We start from the raw sequence: 6000 nt of genomic DNA, 5'->3' as shown, positions 1-6000 counted from the left end.
GACAGGTGGGCTGTCCAGCCTTTTCTTCAAAACCTCCAGTGGTGAAGCACCTCCAATTTCTGAAGGCAAGCTGCGAGAAACATGTTTAAACGTGCCAGGGGGAAAATCTGTGTCAAGGCGAGCAGGACAGTTGCGAGAAGTGAAGGGACTTTTAAGGAAAAGAGGTCTTCAATGCTTTGGGGGTTTGGAGGGCCCTTCGGGGCTTCTGTGAGAGGAAAAGGAAAGAGCACTGGGACCCTAGGAGGCCACATGGTGAAGTCGGAAGGAGGCATCTGGCGTCCTCTGAGGGGAATGGCTGCTTCGTTGGCTGCGGGGTGGGGGTGGGGGTAGAAAAGACGCCCGAGGAAAGAAGAGCATTTATCGTCGGAGGGGGTGGGTGGGTGGAGGGGATGAAGGTGGTCGCGAGGAGGCACGTGCCGCGTGCAGGTGGCGGAGTTTCCCCACTCCCCCCACCCGTCTCCGTGTTCCTTCCCCCTTTCGCTCGCGCCCGGTAACGGTCTCTAACGGTTTCTCACCCACCGCATTCTGAGGCAGTCGCTGGCGTCAGAAGCGGGGAATCTCGCGCCCGCACCAAACCGGGGGAACTGGCTGGGAGGGAGGAGGACGCTGACACGCGGTCACCGCTTCGCTTGCCCTCGTCAGCCAGCCAGCCAGCCAGCCAGCCAGCAGGCGGCTCGTGCCCGCCTCGCCTCTCTTTCGCTCTCGCCGTGTCCCCTCCGCAGAGCAGGAGGGGGCGGCGACCGGGCAGGGCAGGCGGGTGATAAAAAAGGGGGGGCTGTCAGACACCGGTGTCCCCCATGAGCTCTGGTGGGGAGACGGTGGTAGCCCCGGCGACGGGGACCTACCGCGGCAAAAAACCACCTCGCCTTCTGTGCCGCCTGGGACAGCAGCTGGGAAAGCGACTGGAGTCCCGCCCGGGCCGGGCCCCAGTAACCGCTCCGCGAAGGGCGGGACTGGCCAGAGTGAGAAACCCGAGACCCGCTCGGTGTGTAGTAACAGCAGCTGGGAAGCCGGCGGGGGCGGTGCCGGCCCCATCTGCAAGATCTGCTTCCAGGGCGCTGAGCAGGTGAGCGCTGGGGTAGAGACGGGCTCAGAGAGGAGCGGCGGGGGGGGGGGTGGGGGGGGGGTGAAAGGAAGCCTTCCATTGGCAAGGGTGGGCAGGCAGATTTGCAGCCTGCCATCCTTACCCCCCACCCCCACCCCAAATCAGGCAGCAATTATAGTCAGGAGACCCGATTGGGAAAGACAGAGAGTCTCATGCTTCTGAATGACAGATTAAGATGCCTTAAATGACTTTCAGGGAGGAACAAGCTTAAAAGGGGGGGGGGGTCCGCACGCGCCCCCGCCCCGCTTGTTTTGTCTCCGTTAAGGAATATTGCTTCTTCAAGTACGATTAGTGAAATAGTAGTCACTACACGGGCTGCTCATCAGCACCACGGACAGCGCCAGGGGCTGCTTTAGAAAAGCACTGCAGAAAAGAGGAAGTGAAGAATCCGGTTTCTCGGTTCGCCGCTGGATTGAATCATCATAATATTGTAGTAGGCGGGGTTAAGCTCCCAGACTAGACATGCTACCTCTTATACGACGAGGTGATAGCATGGTGATGGCACCTTTCGGCATTCAGTAAGAACAAGTAAGGGTAACTTTCTTGTTACAATGACAAGTTGCCATAGAGGCTTGCTAATACACCTGCAGGTCAAAGAATTCGTTATTAATTAACCATCAGCTGTTTTCTGACATACAGCTGCAACATCTAGAGAATGTTAACAGGAATGAATGCCTTTCAGTCAAGATAACATGCAACTCATTTAAATAAATAGGTGGCTTAGATCAGTTTAAATTGTGAACTGCCACCTTATAGCAGTCTAGTTTTGTGTACTGAAATAATATTGTGATATATGTGTTTGTGTGCCTATGTAGACATTTATTACTTGGCCTGTGTTAATTTTTACATGGGAGTATCAATATGAGTGCAGCCGAGATCAGGATGCACCTTCATTCAGATCAAGAATCACATTTACTGTATGTATAGCAAGAATTACATTCCAAAATAGTTAACAAGACCAGGAATAAAATAAAAATTGATTCAATGTGAGCTTTAATTTAGAACAAAGTAATTTAATACAGCAAATATTATTGCTATCCCAATGCCACAGTAAAAAGTATACTTTTGTGGCAAGTTTTCACATGGTTTTTAGGATGTGTACCCCTTAGATGTAGATATTTTTTCTGCATGGATACTAAGGAAGTTAGTATATGCTTGGATTAACATCTGATGAAGTTTCATTTCACAGTTTCATTTCCTACATGCTGAAGCAGGATCTATTAAAATGATCTGACTCCAGAGGTTTGTGAAATCTGATGGATTCTTGAATTTTTGGTGTATTTTCCTAAAGCACAATCAGTTATTCCATTAATGTTTCTGATGATATATGGAATGGGAAAATAGAAGGGCCTTTCAAAGCTTAACTCAGTTCAATGAACTGCAAACAAGTGGGTTGTAAATCACAGAGATATTAATGGTTGTAAATTGTACATCATCCTGAAAATTGAGATTGAGAATAGCAGGGAACCAAGCAGTAGTAATGTTTCTAATTCATGATAAGAATTAAAGTTCCAGCAAGTAGTACCAAAAATATCAGATTCAAGGATAGAAGATGTCATATTTCATCTGAGAGTCAGAAAATTTTTAGAAATGGTGCCATTGGCAGAATACCCAAGTAATTTTCCTGTCTCATCCAGGGACATCTCATAATAGGCTTTAGTTTCAGTTCCAGCTTTCAATCTTTTATATTTTAATCCAGATCTGATATTGGTCCCAATCCTAGATAGTCTTGCCTTTTCTACAATTAGATCAGGAATGTAAAGGTCTGTATCCATTGCCTCATGTTACATTAGGCTCCTCAGCTTCTAAGATGATAGGTTCATTTACTTAGGATTTTTATATATGTGGCTAGACCCTGAAAGAGCCATTGAGACAATCACTAAATGTCCTTTTCGACAATGTTGAAGACCAATGGTGGAACAGTGGTTAGAATCCAGTATTGCAGGCTACTTCTTTTGACTGTCAGCTGCTGGCAGTTTGGCAGTTTGATCCTCACCGGCTCAAGGTTGACTCAGCTTTCCATCCTTCCGAGATTGGTAAAATGGAGACCCAGATTGTTGGGGGCAATATGCTGATTCTGTAAACCACTTAGAGAGGGCTGTAAACGCTTATTTTGTATCCTCCATTGCCTTCTTATGTAGCCAAGCATAATTCTTCAGAGTGGTCAATTTCTTGACCATAAACAAATAATTTTTAATTGTCATTTACTCTGCAGGGCCCAGTGCAGGGGTTCTCAGACACCCATTGTAACAGATTTGTGAGACGTTTTGAGGATATAATAACTTATTTTCATGCTCCTTAAAGCATTGCTTTTGATATGCATTGTATTGAAGTGTCCAGTACGTGTCATCTGAGGTAAATGAATGGGATTGTTTTCAGATTTCATAGGATATGGGCAAGATGTTTGTAATGTCTATTCTCTGAATGGATACAGAGAGTTGTAGATGCATTATGTAATGGAATAGTTCCACTAGCTCTAAAGGAGTCAGTGATCTGTTTATTCCTGAAGAGGTTGTCTCTCTGTTCAGAAAATTTTGTCCTATTAAGATAAAATCTTTTTGGGGAAATATATTTGAGAAATTAATATCATGAAGTCAATGCCCATGTGTTGATAAAAGAGCAGTTTTTGTAAAATTTAAAAATAAATTTATTTAAATAAAATGTATAATGTTCCCCATTGGCTTTTGCCATTGATTTTTCCTACAGCAGATGTTTCTCTCAGAATAATGATTGATTTATTCAGAAACACAGCTTTTATGAACATTAGTGACCTCAAAAAATCTGTATTAAATCTTCACAAGTGGAAGATTACGTTGGCAGTTCCCAAATTCTCAATTGGTTGCAATCCCTCAACAAGAATTTGTTTGTCATTTGAATGTAGCCATAAACTCAGAGCTGTCACTGAATGCCCAAATAACTTCTGTGGTACATGCACTAATTATGCCTTTTCCTGAACAGAACCATCCAAGCTACTGTTGTGCATGTATTGCCAATCTTATGTTTCATTTTTGTAATGTAGTGTTCATAGAACTAATGTTGCCCTTGATCAGGTTGTTACAGCTAGGCATAATATAGCAGCCATATTGCTGAGTAGAATGCCTGTTCACATACATGTTAAATTTCTGTAGAAGCAATTGCACTAGCTGCCAGTTAGCATTCAAGCCAAATTTTAGTTATAACAAATAAAGCATTAAGCAATTTGGGACCAGGATGCTTGATAGAACGCTTGCAATGTTACAGACTTACTCAGTCCCTAGAATAATTGGAAGATATTGTATTGTAAGTTCCCACTACCACAGAATATCATGTTATAATAATTCATGGATAGACATGCTTTCTCTCTACACTGTACTACTCTTTCTCTTGAAATTAATGAAGTCCCTACTGTTGGCATTTTGTAGGTGTTTGATGAAGCCCTATATCTTCACACATTTTCTCTGTAAGAATATAGTATGAAAAGATTTTTTGACATTAAACAACAGTTTTTTTCTCATTGTATCCAATTTTGAAAGAAAAAGCATCCATTTTTCATTATTTCTTGAATGTTTAAAAGTATTGCTTATTGTTTATAAGTATTGCTTATATACTATTTTTCATTAATGAATGCTATGATTTTTCTAAAATTAATAGCATTAGCATTTTCTCACAACATCCCATTTATCAGTTAATGACCTTGAATTAAGCTTTGAACCCTTAAACTACAAAAAAGTTTCATTCTTCATTTCTGTCTTTGTCCTACTTAATTCATTTTATCTTTTCATTTCACATTTACCCATGGAGCTGGGTCCCACTTTATGTCAGTGAACTACTCTTTAACTAATATTACTTTATGTCACGTTAAAATGTATTTATGATCCAAGACCAAATACAAGAAAAAGACCAACTGTACAATAAATACAGTAAAAGAAGAGAAATATTGACAGAAAATCTTGAAAATATTACAAGAAAATACAGTTAACAATAGCACAGGGGAGAAACTAGGTGACTTCTATCAGCTATAGCAATTGACAGAAATTTTACAATCTTCTTAGAAGTTTCTTGAGAATGGTCACCCTATAGAAGACTAATGGCATTGTGGCATGCTTTTAGTGATCTGTTGTAATTGTTATGCTGGTGTGTGTCAGCAAATGCAGTGAGAAAAAGAGAAGAAGCTCAATTCTAGCCTTGAAGGACAGGTGTACTGTCCCAAGGGCTGATCTGTTGACCTCGCTGCTAGCCAGAATTGTTGTGGGGCAGACATAGGAAGCATTGCCATTGGTCAGGCCTTGCATATAGGTGTGGAGATCTAGATCCCTGGGATGAAAATACTCATCTCCTTAGTTGCTGGACAACATGATACTAGTTTAACCCAAAATTGGAGAGTGAGCGAGAGGAGGAGTGGGGAAAAAAATGAAAGGAGAAATGAGACAAAATGACAACTACAAAGACTATTGTAGAAGGGAATGGCTGGTGAAGAAAAGCCAGAAAGAAAATCCAGAAGAAATGTTGATGTGTGTGGAGCAGTTGTCAGTTTGTGGTTGTAGAAAGAGAGAGAGCAGAAAACAGATGACTTTCCTGGGGCAATAGAAGCAAAATCCAAGAGAGATGGCATATGGGTAGGAGGGAGATGACTGGTTATGGACAGAGTGTCAAGACTCTTTGGCAAAGCCCTAGTCTCTCGGGAAATAATAAGAAAAAGATGCCCAAGAGAAGTTCATCTCCTAACAGAGGAGATGCAGATGATGATCAGCTGAAAGCATTGAGGAATCTGGAAGGGAAATCTCTGAAACGGTCAGAGATTGTTGTCTAGTTTTTAATAAAAACTGCTGACTTTTAATAATTTTCTTTCTAAATAAAACTAATGGTTTATCCATCCATAAGTAAAACATTCTCAGAGTTATGGCTATATGCAGAGT

The 6000-nt window shown here is 42.2% G+C and overlaps 1 protein-coding gene across 1 annotated transcript in view; it reads left to right on the top strand.

Annotated features, from left to right (window-relative positions):
* Window positions 1–650: 650 nt before the first annotated feature.
* MARCHF11 (membrane associated ring-CH-type finger 11) overlaps window positions 651–6000 on the top strand; it is a 28518-nt gene continuing 23168 nt past the window's right edge. Inside the window, exon 1 of the mRNA XM_026673453.2 lies at window positions 651–1066. The gene's annotated coding sequence lies outside the window, so the exon portion shown is untranslated. The remainder of the gene's footprint in view (window positions 1067–6000) is intronic.

Source organism: Notechis scutatus, chromosome 3 (genome assembly GCF_049901735.1).
Source record: "Notechis scutatus isolate UNSWTSFEM ecotype Mainland chromosome 3, rNotScu1.2, whole genome shotgun sequence".
Taxonomy (NCBI): domain Eukaryota; kingdom Metazoa; phylum Chordata; class Lepidosauria; order Squamata; family Elapidae; genus Notechis; species Notechis scutatus.
Note: the sequence above shows the minus strand (reverse complement) of the source record. Positions and strands in the feature narration are given on the sequence as shown.